Source organism: Sinohyriopsis cumingii, chromosome 14 (genome assembly GCF_028554795.1).
Source record: "Sinohyriopsis cumingii isolate HCF-2022 chromosome 14, ASM2855479v2, whole genome shotgun sequence".
NCBI lineage: Eukaryota > Metazoa > Mollusca > Bivalvia > Unionida > Unionidae > Sinohyriopsis > Sinohyriopsis cumingii.
In genome coordinates this window covers 48,349,691-48,368,129 of record NC_142974.1, presented here as the reverse complement: position 1 = coordinate 48,368,129, position 18,439 = coordinate 48,349,691, and the positions used below count along the sequence as shown (strand labels likewise).

General features: G+C 34.7%; 1 long non-coding RNA gene across 1 annotated transcript in view; it reads left to right on the top strand.

Annotated features, from left to right (window-relative positions):
• The window catches only part of LOC149783725 (uncharacterized), a 43,058-nt gene extending 25,490 nt beyond the window's left edge, over positions 1-17,568 (top strand). The window contains exons 2-3 of the long non-coding RNA XR_016414063.1: positions 11,238-11,268; positions 12,285-17,568. This is a non-coding gene — a long non-coding RNA (uncharacterized LOC149783725). The remainder of the gene's footprint in view (positions 1-11,237; positions 11,269-12,284) is intronic.
• The last annotated feature ends 871 nt before the right edge of the window (positions 17,569-18,439 follow it).

Sequence of the window (18,439 nt, the reverse complement as noted above, 5' to 3'; positions counted from 1 at the left end):
AAAACTAGATCCCAAGCTATAACTGAATCGACCTCGTAGTTGAAATGTTCATATTGCTGCGACCGCTGGACATTGTATTTTGATCATATATTCACTTATTTCTCCGTTTGTGATCAACTTTAACCCTACAACAGGTCTGTTAAACGCAAACGCATAACTTGGATCATTTCCCGGATAATGACTTGATGCAATTGCAATAAAACCCTAACGAGTATTTACAGCATCAGCGAAATGTGGAATGTGACCAACACTGTCCACGTACTGTTTACTCACAAGAGCGGATTAAGCAACATGTACATAAGTAGAAGTTATCTTATTAGCAACCATGTCGATCGCACATGCGATTGTGCCACCGGTTTGCTTAACGTAAACTGCATCAGCAGCTGTACTTGACATATCCAAAGCATTATTTCTTGCAGGAATTGATCTCAAGTCAACATAAGATTTGGTTCTTATATCAGATGCAGCGGTTGGATAATATGTAGTAGTTAATTAATTTACTCCCATATCTAACGCGCCTGTCATCGTATCTACGGATTTTATCACAACATTATCCGTTATAAACTTCACATTTGTTACAAATTCTTTGCTGGTCAAAGTTATATTATCGATTTGAGTATTCAGTATTAATTTTCCGCCCATATATGTATTTGCAATCATTGTTCCACCAATTAGTGACAACTTGTCATTTTATACGGCGCTAATCGGTGAATAACTTACTGTTTGTGTTATTTATGTCAGCAGGAGGGTATTCAGCTTCCCTTTTTACTACTGTATTAACTGCCATGCTTATCGATCCAGTCATCGTTCCGCCTCTCAACAATAACTTACTATTATCGATCGTCGTTAGCTGAGAATACCTTACTGCTTGTGTTTTATCTACGTTGAAAGGTGGATAGGTTGTTTCAATGTCTAACGCTCGCTGACCTGACATACTTAAATTACATGTCATTGTATCTCTAGATTTTTTATATCGTTTGTTAAATCTGCACCAGTTGTAGTGGTTGTACTTTTTTCTTCTGTGGAGCGGCCAATTAACGTGCCGAATTTTGTGTAATAGTTCATTATCATTATTACCGCGCTATACAAATGTAACTTTGACCGCCTGATAAATTTTTGTGAATACCTAGTATAGAATGAGCAGAATTAACTCTGACACGGAGCAATTAATCAAACATCAACAAAACAACGGCCTACCAGACTGTCATTATCTGATATTAGGACGAACTGGATCAGTCAAAACTAACCTGCTGATGAATCTGTTACTTTATGACATGTTCAACTACGACCGATTTTTTATCTACACAATAAATCCACAGCAGGACGAACGCATTAGTGAGTACAGCGAAAAGCGAAAACAAAAACAACTTGGTGCTGGTGATGATATTTCTATCATAAAACAACCGGAACATCTAATTCCAGTTGCTGAGCATAAAATACGTGTGTTTGATGACAACCCGCACAGCAACGCCGACATCGGTAAAATAAAATCTTCATATTTAGTGTCGCGCAACAGAAAATGTAATGCAATTTATCTAGCACAGGATTTCTATACAGTCGATCGATTTGTCAGGCGAAATACGGGTTGTTTTGCATTATGCGCTGGACTCGACAACATTGGTGTACAACATATAGCACTAGAACATTGCCTAGGTGTAACACAAGACAAATTTGATGAACTTTATCATGACGCTACTGGCAGGACTCTAGCGTCCCAGGGAAAGCACATTTTATTGTAATCTGATAATCTAGCACGAGATCGAAATCACATGTTGAGATGTGGAATAGACAAGGTTTTAGATTGTAAAATTAATCTAACAGATACTGACGCGAAACGAATAGAAGTTCTAAAGAAACTTGTTGCAACGAGAGCCGCATTAAAGAAAAACGTTGAATAGGAACCTCGCGGGCAACTACAAACAGCAACAGAAACTGCTAGACATTTTAAACCAGTAACCGAAGTTGTGATTGGCAAACAGCCAGATATTACTTCGGTATCACCAGAAGATCGCAAAAAAATATTGGAGAAAGGATCACATTGTCTAGTTGAAGAACTACAGAATAAATGTTGCAAAACAAATTGCTGCGCAAATAGGAGACTCAGCTGCACAAGAAGCTGCGAATATGCGAACACTTGAAGAGCAGAAGCGATTACCTCAAGAGCAAGAAGAAAAATATATAAAATATATTGTGCAAGAACAGAAAGAAGAAATTGAACAGCAACAGATCAGAAATTTTCAGGATCGTGTTAATGATATTGAGTATATATGCTAACAATTTATCAAAAATAAATTATATCATCATAAAATCCTTAAACATTGGAAACCTGATAAAAATAACAAGTTTGAAAACCATCAAAAACTACCAGAAGAATCTGATTATTTTTTAAAAATGTTTATAAAGCCAAAACAGTCGATGATGCTAAGGAAGCTTATAGCTCGTTCGTAGGGTTTGCTCGACAGCAGTACGGTTCTAGATTGGAAAGTACTTCAGTGTCATACGAGGGCGAACTACAAGTGGATATAACAAAAATAAATACGATTTTAGTAAACTGTTATCTAGTTTTTCTCCTGATGTTCCTTCGGAATTGCTGACGCAAATAACTCCACGGCAAATAATCTACTATCATGTTAGTGTCGAAAATCAAATACTTTATATCACAATGACGCTGACTGGACAATCAGGGCGACAGTTAAATCGCAATAACGAAATTATTACATAGTATCTGCATTTGAAGACGCATCAAAACATTCAGAACGAGATATTGGATGAACAACTAATATTGAGGTTATATAGACACAATATATCCTAGCTTTAATTTGTTCATCTGTTACTTATGATGCATATGCGCCAATTGTTACTGTTAGATTCAATACAATCGATTCTAGAAAAGGCAGAATAACTATCCAAGTGTAAACATGTGTGTGTGAGGTGCTCTGAACTTGAAGTGCCTTGAGGTTTACAGCAGGCGTTTTATTTATTTTCTAGCAAGGTGCGGAATGTATTGATTTTCAAGCAAGAATTACTATCCAGGTGTGAGGTGCTTTTACAGAAAGCGGCATAATTTGATTCAACGAAAGGAAAATAAAATACGATGAAATATCTTATACACGAAATAAACTTATCGCCGGGACAAGTTAGAAAACTTGCACAAGCTATTGTTAAACGACAATGTTTTTTTTTTATTGAAGATAGATTTAGGAACGCAAGGCGTTCTACCAGCAAGTCTGATGCTAAAAAATGACAAATCAATAAAATACACGATCGCGAGCGATTGCTCACGCGATTTATTTTAAATTTGTAGCAGCACACGTTACTGCAATTGCTCGAAGTAAAGAAATATGTAAAGAAATACGTGGAGGATTTCTGGAACCTGCACTAGGAACTATTGCAAAGGCGGTACTACCGGAATTATTGCCGATACTAGGAACATTATGAACAGCTTCAGCATCAGGCGCCATATCCGGTGCGAAAACAAATGGCTGTGTCTGTAGACGGAATCAAAGAACTTGTATAAAATGCAAAGCATTTCACTCTTTTCTAACAAGAGTAATACAAAAATTCTGAAACACAAAGTGCTGGGAAACGTATAACAGCATCGAAACGTTAAACACCAACTAAAATAAAAAAGAGGAATCAAAGTGTATCAAAGACAAAACAAGATAGATCCATAGGTCCACTGCTAACCGGAATAGCGGGACGTTTACCTCCGAATCTGCTACAGTGCGTAGGCAAGGCCTGATGCTGCCCGGTATTCGCCGTTGAGCACCTTTCAGATCTTAGATAAGCTAGAAGATGTCGATGGATTTATCAGAGTATTTTCTAAAGACGAGTTAGCAACACACCCCGGATAGTTTTGATCTCTGCCAACAGTTGCAGTAAGCTCTGTAATACATATTCCAAATTTTAACGACGGACCAGGCACGCATTGCGTAGCTCTTTATAAAAGCAATATGGTGATTCGTCTGGGCTTCAACCTAGTGATGTTATCAAACAGTACTTGCTATCATCGAAAAAGTACAAAAAATAAATTATTCTTCTAATCAACTTCAGCCAGCTGTAACTGAAACTTGTGGATAGTATTGTTATGTCTATCAAACAAACAGCCACGAGTGCAAAGCTAACGGCGTGTGATTTTCCAAAATTCGTATAATTTACTCAACGACCTATTGCAGAAAACGATCACATAGCCATTACAAATTTTGTCTAACTGTAATCGGATGCAGCGTAGATATTCAAGTCAAATGGCAAATTGCCTATACCCAGCAAAGGATGGACATTGCCACGTCATAAGTATACTGGTCCTTCGAATCAGCTCGATAAAGAAGTTGATGAAAATGACAACCGAATTTAGCAAGAAAATCCTTATAATAAGGTCGATGCTATTGCATTAAGTGATGACTTATGTTACCGCGACAACAACAACGATACACCTGGTTCTGATCGTGTTATGCGTGACGAACTAAGAGATATGCAACCAAACGGAACACGGGAACGAATTGATCGTAGGCTAGTGCAAGGTATCATTGGAACAAAATATAAACTTGGGCCTGGCGTCTCAACTGCACAAACCAAAAAAAAGGTTTCTTCGACGAAAGGTTGTATGCAACGCAGTTGATGATATTTGGGCGATAGATCGTGAAGATGTGTCAAACATTGCCCAGTACAAGGACAACAAAAGTACAATAAAAGGTACGTGATGAAAATAGTTGGTATTTCCAGTAAATACGCGTTTATCATTCAGTTGCAGATAAAACAGTAAAAATTATATCTAACATATTCAGAGATATTATTGTCAGTACAGAAAGAAAACCAAATAAAATTTGGACTGATTACCGGGTGGGGATTTTTTCAATAAACAATTCGAGCAGTTCCTAGAACAAAATAACATGATCATGTACGTCATCGGAAATGAGGGGAAAAGCGTTAATGTGGAGAGATTTAATCGCACGTTAAAAGAAAAGGTCTACAGGCATCTCACATCTAAAAGTCCTAACATGTATGTTGATGATCTGCCAAAGATTGAATTGGATATTATAACACTAAATTTGAAATATTTGGAATGTCTCCCAACTAAGCATTTAACAACCCGATACTGGTGAATGAGAATATGTACTGAAGACAAAAATTTAAGATCAGTGACGGAGTTAGAATCAGATCACAGTAAACATTGTCATATTTCAAAAGGAAAGACTTGCATTTGACTGGCCTACACAATGGTATCAAATGTTGTCTTCGAATTGTTGTCATCGTCTAGTGCTCGCACTTGCCCATCAGGTTAAAAATCTTAACAGACAACCAAATTTTATATTTTTTGACGACCATAAGCTTCTAGCTGTCCATGTTTCATAAACAGTCTTAACATCTCCAAAATATCTGATACTCAGAAACAGTAAAATTTATTTTTTGAACTTTTTAGCGAGGTGATATTATACATTGTACCGTGATTTTGTTGCTGTATAACCTTGTTCGACTTCTTTTACTATACCTGTTTTATCAGTAAATTTATCCTTGAAGACAGGAATTAGATAAATTTCAAGATCGAACTCTGAGTGCTTTGCACTCTGATTCTGTGATGGTAGCTGATTGCATTGAACTGAGATCCCATTGTCAATGTCAGCTCGAAGATCTTCTAATCTTTTTATCAACGACGTATACACAAGTCTTGTAACTAATTAATGTAATACAATGCCGGACGAAATAAGAAACATCGTCAGAGCTAAATTTTAAATATGAACCTGCTGCTAGAGGCTGTTAAAATATGTTTTATTAATGAAAAAACCGGATCAAAAAGTATAGTTGCATATGATCGGTATCCAGCATTTAGCGTGTAACTGTTATATTCTGTGGGATCGAAATATAAAAAAGTGTGTTAGATAAGAGAGAGACACTGTGATGAAATTGACCCAATGTTCTGACAGAGCAAGATATAAAATTGTCTTAAGTTGATCTGTGAATAAACTGTTAGCAGTGAGTGCAAAGCACCCTAATTTTGTGTCGATTATTAAATAGCTTGGAAAGAGTTTTTGCTCGAGCTAATGTGGTGAATCACTGACAGCTAGAAGAAGCTATGAGGAATTTGTTCCGTGGCAACAGCAGTGTTGTCGCTCATTTTAAAGTAGGACGGAAGAACATAATTTGATTTTGTTAAGCAATCTAGAACATGATCATATCTTGAAATACAGCAGGAACTCTTTCGAATACAAAAAATCATTAAATACATATGTAAATTGTTGTTTGACAAAAAGAAAGGTAGCAACTATTTTAAATAGCAGGTAAACAACGAAATACAATTGTGTAGTGCAATCAGCAACATGTCTGACTGATGCTGGTTTATGTTATATTGTCTTGCTGCTGAAGATTGATGAAAATAATATTTCTTTTCTTTTGACAGAGCTAATTGATACATTATATCTAAGATTTGTAAAGTTTTAGCATTTCCAGCATTACCTCACCTGCTGATTTATTTCTTAGTAATAAGATTGAGATTTTTAAATCGAGTATCAGTTTTAATTCCGTTCCTCCGACATATGACTAAACCATTAGGAATAACACCATGAAACACTCCATAAACAAACCTTTCTGATCTTTAACAAACATAATTTGTATCAGTTCCTCGAATTACAATTTGCAAATCACTAAACTTATCAATAGTTCCAACCTTTGTGATCGGTAACAAACATAATTTTTATTAGTTCCTTGAATTACAATTTGCAAATAACCTAACTTATCAAAATTTCCAACAAGTTTCCCTGTTCTAACATTCCTAATAATTCCTCTATCGTTAGCTTTATACTTATCATAAATCGGATGTGGTTTAAATTCATCTTGCAATGACACATTTGTGATCTTATTATCATTAACATGACCGTTCACATGATACACTTGCATCCCATTTGGAATCTCCACACAAAATAAAGTATAAATCGATTCGTGTAAGAATATTTCTTTATGCTCTGCATCTTCATCACATTTCACTTCAAGTTCTTTACCAGCAAAAATGTTATAATTTAGATGTGTCCAGAATATTTCCTGAAGTTTAGCAAGATCGATTGTTATCAACAGCATTTGGTAAAAATTTTGTGCCATTATATTATACAGGTTTCTTTAATCTCTAATTAACATTTTCATATCATTTTCAATTAAAGAAAATTAAACAGTAAATATAGCAATGTTAAAACTCGCCGATATAGCAAAAGGAGGTTTGGTGCATATAACAGGCTACCAGCCTAAAACATAAATGCAACTGTATTTGCAGGTTTTGATAAAAGATGGAAATTTGATAACAAATGTTTAGTAGCAAACGTCCCCGTCACAACCTTATATTATATGCCTCTGCCAACTGTAAAACATGAGCTAGCTGCGCACAATGTCTTAAACTTATTTTACAGTTTCATATTCGTTTTTCAAAACTAAAAGATATTTATGCGGAGATTCAAGAATCACAGCAACCTGCTGCAAAGCAGGCGTCTCAACCACATAAATAATTTGCTGATGGTTATATCGTATCAAGATCACCTCGACTTTTAACTGGGACAACTTTAATGTCGTTGCTAGATGAAATACATCAGGAATAATGGGAAAAAATCGATGAGTAAACAACATCAGTATCAGGTTATAGATTTGATGAAATAACATAAATGTTCTTTCACGTTATGAAATACCATCCTCTGCGAGGTAGACCTTATCTCGAACTGTCAACTACAAAAAAAACCCTTAAAATGGCGAATAAATATTCAAAAGAGCGACGACATGTGTTTTAATGGGAAATATAATAAGCGTTAGTTTTGCAGCACGAGATTATCCTTGTAGGGTATCTAATTATATTTGTCATGTTAACAATTTAAACTTTTACAAAATTGACTTTCATGTTGCTGAGAATCAAATTCCAAACTTTGAGAGTGGAAAATATTTCCTGTTAACAGGAATTATTAATATATTTGGAGTTGATGAATCACAAAAGATCTGTCCAAGATATGTCAGCGATCAAGCATCACAAGCAACAACACATTTGCTATTTTATAAAACATTATAACGTTCTGATAACGGTCTTTAACAGACTAGTCGGAGGTCAACGTAGTAAGCATAGAAAAAGACATATTTCTTTGTCAGATGCTTATATTATTGTGAGTCTCAGGAGGAGCTTCATCGACATATCGAGTATTGCTCTAATGTACAGAATATATCTATATCTGGCGAAGACGAAAATATATTACAATTTACAAACTACAGACACAAGATGAAATTGCCTTTAATTTATGCTGATTTCGAGTCTATATTACTGCCAGTGCTAGGAGCAGAAAAAAATAACCCTGATAACTCTTTGACAAGAAAAATACGAGAGCATATTTCTTGTGGAGTAGCATTTAAAGTTGTCAGCTGTTGATAAATGTTTAGCAAAATCAAAAACACTTTATCGTGGATAGGATCCTGCTGTTTGGTTTTTGAAACATATTATCAGTGTGATTCGTTTAATCCTGATGTTACTCTCTAAGACAGCAGCCATGAAACCGCTCACAAAAAAACAAGAAGCTGATTTTTCTGCAGCAGAAATATGTCATATTTGTAAGCAGGCATTTACCCCTGTGCTAGCACCTCAATATCGTGTAAAAGATCACTGTCACATTACTGGAAAATATCGCTATCCAGCACACGACAAATTTAATTTTAAAATATATCGCACTAAATTTTGTTCCTGTTGTCTTTCACAATTTTCATGGTTATAATTATCATATTATGGTTGAAGCGTTAGGCTTACGGATTAACAACAACGATACAATAAAATGCATCCCTAATAACACAGAAAAGTGTATGTCTGCTACACTAGGTAAGATAAGATATATTGATAGTTTGCAGCTTATGGCAGCGTCGCTAGACGAGCTAGCAAAAGGCGGTAGCAAGTTGAATAATGTGACAGACCATTTTTGGGGTAAGTCAAGCTTGTTGACACGAAAAGAAATTTTTCCTTATGACTATCTTGATAATTGGGATAAATTTGATGGAACAGGTTTACCTGACAAAGATAAGTTTTATTCTAGGCTAAATCTTGAGCGCATGAGTGATGCTGATTATGCTTATGCTAAATCGATATGGGACTTATATCTTATCACAGATGCGCTGTTTCTCACAGATATATCTAACCATTTCAGAGATGTCAGCGCCGATAACTACGGACTTGACCCAGCCTGGTACTATTGTGTACCGGGACTAAGCTGGGATGCATTACTGAAACATAGCAAGATAAAATTGGGATTGTTAAAAGACCCACCTATCTGGAATTGTTAACAGTCCCACCTATGTTCTGTTTCATCGAGCGGGAAATCAGAGGCGGAATAAGTGTCATAACAAAAGAATATGCTACCGCCAACAATAAATATTTGCACTGCTATGATAGTACAGCGCCATACTGTTTGATAACCTATCTCGATAGTAACAATCTTTACGAATATGCCATGTTTGAGACTATGCCGGTTGGTGGTTTCAGTTGGTTCAGTGAAAAACAGTTTTTTGATGAAACTGATAAAATTGTTACATTAGATATTAGTTATTTTGTTGGAGTTTATCATGACTATACCGTTGACCTTCATGATAAGCATAATTATTATCCATTTTGTCCAGAGCCAATGTTGATAGATTACAGTTTATCTCATAAACAGAGTAATTATTCACAGGGTAAATCTATCTCGAACAGTTTTGTTGTTCATAAACTTGTTCCTAATCTACTTGACAAAGGGTGATATATTTTGCACTATAAAAGTCTGAAACAAGCAGTTGGTCTAAAAGATTAAATATCAGTCAAGTTGGAATAAGATTATATCGACGTTAAGAGCCGTTGCTTAAACGGAATTCGGAAAGAAGAAAAAACTTTTTCAAGCTCGTCTTCGGCAATACTATGGAAAATATCAAAACGTTGGTCAATATTGAGATCGTTCATAACGTGGAACGTCGTAATAAACTTGTTATATCTGATGATTGTGTTAGTATGAAAATATTCAATGAAAATATAGGAGCCGTTCATAAAAGAAAAACAAACTTCAAGTCGGACAAGCCAGTTTATGTCGGTATGGCAGTACATGAGATATCAAAAAAGTTAATGTACTGATTCCACTAAGATCTTAATGTGGTTAAGTGGCCTAATGCAGAGTTGTTATTGACAGACACTGACTCGCTAATGTACAATATATAATCTGATGATATTTATTAATAACATTATGATAGCCGAGAACTATTCGATCTTTCAGAGATTCCAAACATACAGCGGATTTCACTGTGACAATAACATAAATGTCATCGGAATGTTTAAGAATGAAACAAATTTTGTTCCTATCGTTGAGTTTATAGGACTGTGACGTAAGATGTATTGTTTAAAGCTGTCAGATAACAAAGTTAAAAAACGAGCTAAAGGAATCAAAGTAAATGTAGTTAATAAGGTAATTACAATTCGATAATTATAAGGCTGCTTTAGACGGATTTTCGGGTTATGTTGAGATGATGGCAACACGATCAAATTGTTATAATATTGAGACTGATGTAATCATAAAATCTGGTCTGTGTAATTTTGTGGACAAAAGATACTACTCTAATGGGATCAGTATATTTGCGTTAGGATAAACAAATCTGACATTGACTTTAGCAAGGTGGATTTTTTTTAGTTTGGTTATTGCAGTAAATTGTTTGTGATTGTCAAAAATAGTAACAGTGAAATCTTTTTGTGAAATATAAAATAAAAAATCTTAGTAGCCTTGTAAATGGATACTGTCTGAGCCAACCCTATTTTATTTGACGACAATGATACTTTTCCTTGATAGGTATTCTAGTTGGGTAATAGTGAATGAAATCAGCTATGTTGCCTCAACAAAATCATTTTCGTTTTTGTTTAGACAAGTCAGAGGGTGAAATAGGGGGTGAAAATCATGTAGTCGTCCTAGTAAAATATAGGGGTTTGGGTCTGAATCCCCCTTTTACAAGACTACTCGAATCATGGGTAAAAGAGAACACATGGTCTCGTAATTGGCATACTACCATTTTAAATTCATTTGTATCATTTCAAGTAAGCAAAGTTTATATTGTATAAATATATTTCGATTTTAGTGTTATTTTCTGGGATATTGGCTTTTTAATATGGTGAAAGGCCATCCTATTTTTTTTTAATTCCCAGACTATTTTGGACATTGTAATGGCATAATATGTATAATCAATTCATTAATATAATACGTTTTCTATTTTATTCCCTCTAGATTCATCCTCGACGTAACACATTCATTATAGGTGAGAAAAATAGTATTATAAAATAACAGTCATGTAAATTAACTAGAAGAGATATTCACTCTTCAATTAAAACAATTATTTCGAATCGTGTTGTTTTCATGTATTCTCGCTGCTGGTCATGTATCAGACTTTCAGAAGATGTTATTATGCCATATATACACGGAGGAACATATTATGTACACTTTAAACCATATGTGTTTTTTAATTTGGTGTAGCAATTTATATGTTGTTCTCATACCTCTAAATTTCGGTTAATCCGTTAAATAAATAGCGAAATGCTAAAAACATTCATCATCTTATTAAATTCTAAATCCTAACTTCCTCCATGTCTCGGAATAAATCTATATATTCTTATTCGGTTAGCGTATGTTGGGGATGCTAAAAATAGGGTAATGCTAATTATATCCCTTAAAATAATTTCTAGATTAATATTGGTTTTTGAGACATTATTATTTGAAAATGTGACTATTAGATGTTGCGTTGTAAGTTTAATGCAGTCGTTTCTCCATATGCGTATGATAAAAAAGTTTCAATGAAAGCCATTGCAAATTTTTTTAATTTTATTTTTCGTTAATCATAAATTATTTTTTCGTGAAGTTTTGTGTATATTGATTCATTTTGTGAACATCAATGATATTTTGATGAAGAAAATACAGTGTTTTGCTGTTGATGTGTATTGTTGATATGTTTGGTTAATAATTTTAGATGCACTAAATATATAGGTTAAAATCCCCATTTTGTTGATTACGGTTGACTATTCAAGGCAAATTCGTTTCACATTTAATTTGCAGGAGAACTTGTGACAATATGGTCAACTGAAGAAAACTTACTCTATAATTGGTGTCAGAAGTGTTATTGATTAAAGTGTAACCAGTCTTAAACGACGTCTTTAGTATTTATATTTTAGGAATTGCATATAAGGTATAGAGCTAGCTAGGTCATATATTTTATTTGGATTGAAAGATACTAGTGAGGCTATGGTTTAAAACAATCACATATCCTTGTCTTTCTCATAGATCAAGCAGTACTAATGGAGTTTCACCGGTCAGAAATACCCTGGTCAGGAGCTCTGTGAATATAGAATGCACCAACATTCTTTTACTGAATACAGATCGAGACCACACGCAAACTAGGGCATGGTTCCGTAGTTCGATACCAAACCATCCCGTATAGAAAGCTAGAGGGTATGTTCTCTGTGCCATTGACAATGAATCCCAGTATGTCAACACTTCCGTCGCCTAGCGTCTAGTACTCTCACACACAGGTCAAAATAACAAAGACAGTCTTTGTTGTTCCCAAGGTAAATGCACAATACAGCCAAGCTTCCAATTTCAACCGCCCGACGAGAATGAATCCCTGAATGGTAATTTGTATGACCCCCATGATGATATCAATATAATCGACAGGCCGCGTCAAAAGATCGAAACCCACAACTAAACGATTTGTTTGATTATCACAATAGAAGCGACTCTGAATCTAAAGGGATGACACAGGAAGGACTGCTGCTCACAAAGTGGAAGAAATCCCATTTCCCGAAAGAATTAGGCCCCTTGAGCCAAAACCGATGTTACCCGTCTTGGGCAGCAAGGAACCGCTTTAGATCCAATTTAATCTGATTGCTAGATGCAACAGACTGAGGAATAAAAAAGGTGTGAACAGTTTATGTTTGCCTCGGATATGTCGCATTGACCATCGATGTGTAATTATCATCAGAAACGAGAAACAACATATCATTTTTCCATTCAGCGATGTAGCACCGTTACAAAGGTCATGTATTGCCAGAAACGTTTAGTACAAATTTACAATCTGAGAAACTATAGAAAGAGAGCATATAGGAATATGATCTCCGAATGAAGACCCAAGTGAGCAAAGCATTTTCGTGTCTAGAAAATATACCACTTAATAACTAAGCATCTTCTGAAAGGTGTGCCACATCATAACCATGCTTACGATGTGATGAGAAGGTAACCTTGTTTAGTAGAAGACACGAAATACATGGTATTGCGGCATGAATGTTGCAAGGGTGGAGTTAGCAGAAAAAAAACGACTATTCGAAAACTAGAAATGGAATGAAGAGGGATTGAATGGTTTTGAATCTGAAATCAGCTGAGTAAATGAAAATAGATATGTAAGAGCGCTTCAAACACGTCTCTAGAGAATAAGAAAGCAGGAGACGTTACGAAAAAAAGTGATAGATGAAATGTTTGAGAAAAGAAGCTCGACAGTCGAAGATGACAGTGAAGAATCCATAACAACGTCAGTAAATGTTGTTTGTTAAACATGCAAAGAGAAAGGAACAACAACAGCGACTATCCTCGCAGAACCAAGAATGAGAACTCTAACAAAAAATATGGCATAATCTTTACATATGGCCTCTATCATCAAGAAGTAAGACTAGAACGAGCTGTGAATATCGGCCTAACTCCAGTCCATACTTTAAATCATTTTAGTGATGTAGTCAATGTACTTGATTGATAGCATGATAAGGGGACCATATGTATATGTTAGCTCTAATCATTTATATGTAGATTAGAGCACTGATGTCAGTTAAAAGAACTGAAATATTCTGAGGATTCCAGTGACGTCAAGGCTTTTCAGGACATTACGAGTATATCCAGAGAAACGTTAAAGAAAAAAAAACAGGAAAGGCAGAAGTTGAAAGTACTCAGGGCTTGGACTTACTACTATCAGGTTTGAGAGATTGTATTAAGAGAGTTATCGGATGATTAAGGCTGTGAAACAAGTCATGTCAAAGACTTTGATCTAGTGATGATAATACTTCAGGAAGAAAGTCAAATTGTAACTGAATGACTCAGTCCAGCGACCAAGAATGTGAATGTGCGTGTATTGAAATGATAGGTAACGGCCGCTATTGATACAGGGGCAGAGGTCACTGTGATTAGTGATCGGTTACGCAAGTCGTATCCTTAAGAGATGTGACCAGTGATTACACAATCAAGAAGTCCAGTTGAGGAGGAGTCTAAAATGAGTAAAACAACGACTTGTGAGGGTCGATTGTAATACTGGGAGTCTATAATGTGCATGGTATTTTTATGTTGATCCAACAAGAGACGATCTTTTCCTAGGATGTAATAGTATAGGCGAAAAAGATATCACGGTGAACACAATGAGAGGTCTTGATGTTGAAGAGTTATTGATTTACTGTGAATCACGATACACTCTCTAAAGTTTTAATTAAAAGAATGTGACAGTTCCATCAAAATCGGAGAACATGGTCACGTTTGAGTGCGACCTTGATGTGGAGAGATTCAGTAGTAATTGGTTTTCAGAGTTTCAACCAACAATTGAAGGTAAACGCATACCGATAGTGGCAAGGGCAGTAGTTAATCCTGTTGGGAAAAAAAATCCCATTCAATGTCTTGAACTTGACAAAGTCCCTTGCAATGTCTTGAACTTGACAAAGTCCCTTGCAATACCGAAGAAGGGATTTTTACTTGGTGATCTACACCATAGTATTCATAAAAATGAGATGGGAAAAGAAGACGTTCCAGATGAATGTTCTAAAGACACTTTTGTAGAAGCTAGAGATAATAGCGGAGATGGGGCTAAAATATGTTTTACCACAGAACATTCGTGACCTGTACCTGTACAAATGTCAAAGAAATATTCCGATACCATTTCAAGTGTCTCCACGAGCACAGCGATGTTTGTGCCGTTTTATCAAAGGTTTAAGCGCAAGTTCATCGCCTATAAGCATGCAGACAAGAAGAAACGTCGATTCAAATAGTATGAAGATTATTAAAAAGGGAACAAAGACGTTGAAAGAGACAATAATAAACTCACATTGGTATGTCCCAAAGAAAGGTCAACTACTTTGCTCACAAAGAAACATCAAAAATCAAGATTACATATACAGGATAAGAAAACACAAGTGATTGCATATGGAATAAAGAAACTAGACAGACATCAGCAACGTTACAGTATAACAAAGAGAGAATTGTCAGCTGTCTAAATTGATATCATACAGTTCAGATATTATGCTAAGATCACACATTTATTTTACAGACCAATAACAAGCTGGCTGGTAGTACTAGCTCAATATCATTTTGAAATACAGCATATAGAGGGAGCAATACATGGAACTGCCGACTACCTGTCGAGAAAAGATTTTTAGAAGGAGTAATGTTCGCACAGAGAATTTACAGCTGCTGTAATTCTTGTTTGATGATCAATAAAAGAATGATCAGATTGTAAATAGAAGGTACACAATGTTGGAGATCTCTGTTGCCTGAGGGATAGGTAATAGCAGACAAATAGGCACATATTGTGATAAATTATATGAACGACTATATAAGATGTACAGGATAATTGAAAAGCAAATTTTAATTATATGGACTGTTTGAGAGGATTAACACTTTAAGTCTATATATATATATATATATATATATATATATATATATATATATATATATATATATATAACTACTTACGCTTGCTTAAGTACATTTATGGATGGTGTAATGAATGAGGTTGTGTCTAATTTTTACCGTACAGGGTTATAATAATGAGCTGAGCCAGACAGGGCCATCTGAATAGCCCCTTAGTGGTTACATGGGTTTCATTTTCCAATCATTGGTTGTGGCTTGCAAATGCGCAGTTAACTGAATTAACTGAATTGTAATTAGCGTCACTTTCAACTGAACTGCAATGGATCAGATACGTAACCCTTATTCAAAAAATTAGTTTGAGGAATTTAAGTCCCGCAGCCAACTTTAAAAAATTGTCGTACTGGTTTTCACGGTGCTTTAAAACCACTGTGGATGTATAACGTGAGTAAACTTTTTTTTACATATTTATTTTTCACTACTATGCCAAGTTGACCAGAATTCCAGAAAATTTCTTCTTTGTTTCTTGTGATAGGTATAGCTTTATTTGGGCGATTTCCTAGTTATTTTAGTTTACTATATTTGCGGCAATAATTTAGAACTTTGTACCTGGTAGCAAATTCACCGGAGACAAAATTGTGTAGCTATAGTTATTTTCTCTTATATATTTATCTATTGCTCTATGGAAACTAGTAAGTGTACCTGGTTCATAGCACGAACTGTCCGGTTTTATTAAAGTGCTAATGTAGGCACCTATATAAGTATCTACGTCGACAGGGGACATATCGAAAATGTAAAAGTGAGGACATTTCTAACCATGCGCTAACGTTGTTCATGACTTCCAGAGTCTTTCTTGCCGTTTCTTATATTTTATAAGTAGATCATTGCTGACAATTTAAAGTGGCAAAGGTTTTACCAGGCTGGGTGTGCAATACCAATACTGCACATTGTACGATACACAAAGTACGATACAGACTCATAAATTGAACAGCTGAATCAAATGCCAATTTAGGCACGTAAGGTTAAATGTGTAAACAATAAATAAATGTATAATCTATTTAAATCTTTGTAAATGTCTTTTTGTGCGAATATTTGATCTGACGATTGATTTGTGCACTGATGAACTGAGTTGATTATGATTATATATGTAAATCTATGTTAATATTTTAATGACGATTTTTAAATACATTTCATTATGTTTATATTGATAACTACATATAAACCTGTTTCTTTTTCAATAATGAAGCATTATTGTGCTTGAGTCATAGGTAATTAACATCTTTTACAAGTTTTGTCTTAATTCAAGTGCTATTTCTGGCATATATCACAAAGGAAACTCCATTCTGTTACGAATGTCATTGAACTGTATATTTGTTGCACATATGACAATGAAAATTACCAAATCAGGTTTGAGAATTAACGTGTCAACTGCAGAAATTTTACTTCTTGTTAACATTTCAAAAGTTAAACATTTCTAGTGAGATATCCATGCTGACTGAGATGATATAGTCTCCTTCTTTTTTCTCGTTTTGGTCTGCATTAGGTTGACAGCAAAGTGGCATCTTTAGCAGCATATTTAAATTGTCTTTGTCAAAATGTTACTGTTACATTTCTTATGTATAATATAATACGATATAATAAACTTACATCTTTGCGAAAATGTTCCAGTTACATTTTTTTAATAATAGAATATGGTTTAATAGCGTTATATCTTTGCAAAAATGTTACTGATGCATTTTTATTTATACTAAAATACAGTAACATTATTGCAAACATGTTACTGTTACATTTTTATTTATAATGCAATAAGGTATAATAAAGCTATCTATTTGTGAAACTCTTTGTATTTATACAATAATATGGTATCATGCAGTTATATAATTCTTTTTAATTTCTATAACTTAGAAAGGCTTGGTCTAGTGCTTACATATGACATTAAAATAATTATCGTTTCGACTGTTTTGCATTTGTAATGACTCATTTTCAACACAACTGATACACGTCAGTGACAATATCTTCTGTGACAATACATATCTTACCTTTGCCTAGTTTCGACAGAGTTCTATCTCTTCAATGCTGCAGAGTACTTATAACTTTTATATGTACTCGTCTCCATTTAATATTACTCTCTAAGACTGTGTGTGATACGAACGACATGGTAGGACAGAATGTATATTTATTTCATCAAACTTTATGATGGAGATCTAAAGAAGACAGCCACTTTGCACACATGATACACCTAAGCACGTGACTATTTTCAAGTGTAAATAAATGTGTACCATGACGAACAACGTCTCAGTCCAAAAACACATGGGCCACTGAACAAATGGAAGCAGTGACCCGAGGAATTTGATATGGACTTGATACATTGTTTTAAATTCTTTTTGTTTTTTCTCTTAAGCCTCATATTCTATTAGTACATATTGAATTCAGAGAGACAGAATAATTTAATATATGCATCAAAGCCTATAGTGTGTGCACATAGCAGCGGAGCTATTTAGCACCGAAATTTGCAACTGCAATCAACAGCTTTCCTTCATTAGAAAAGCTGATATTTGCATGAACATATATTTGCATGTGTGTTTGTTGTTTGGTATCATAACCTGGTTATAGCTGCATTAAGAAATATATTTGCCATTTGCATATAACACCGTTTCCTCAATTTCTTAAAGCTTCTTATTTACCAAATGTAAGCCTTCCCCGTGTCAGTTCTTGAAAACAGCTCTGATTTCTGAACATAATGGTTTACTTTATTATATATATATATATATATATATATATATATATATATATATATATATATATATATATAACATTATACTACT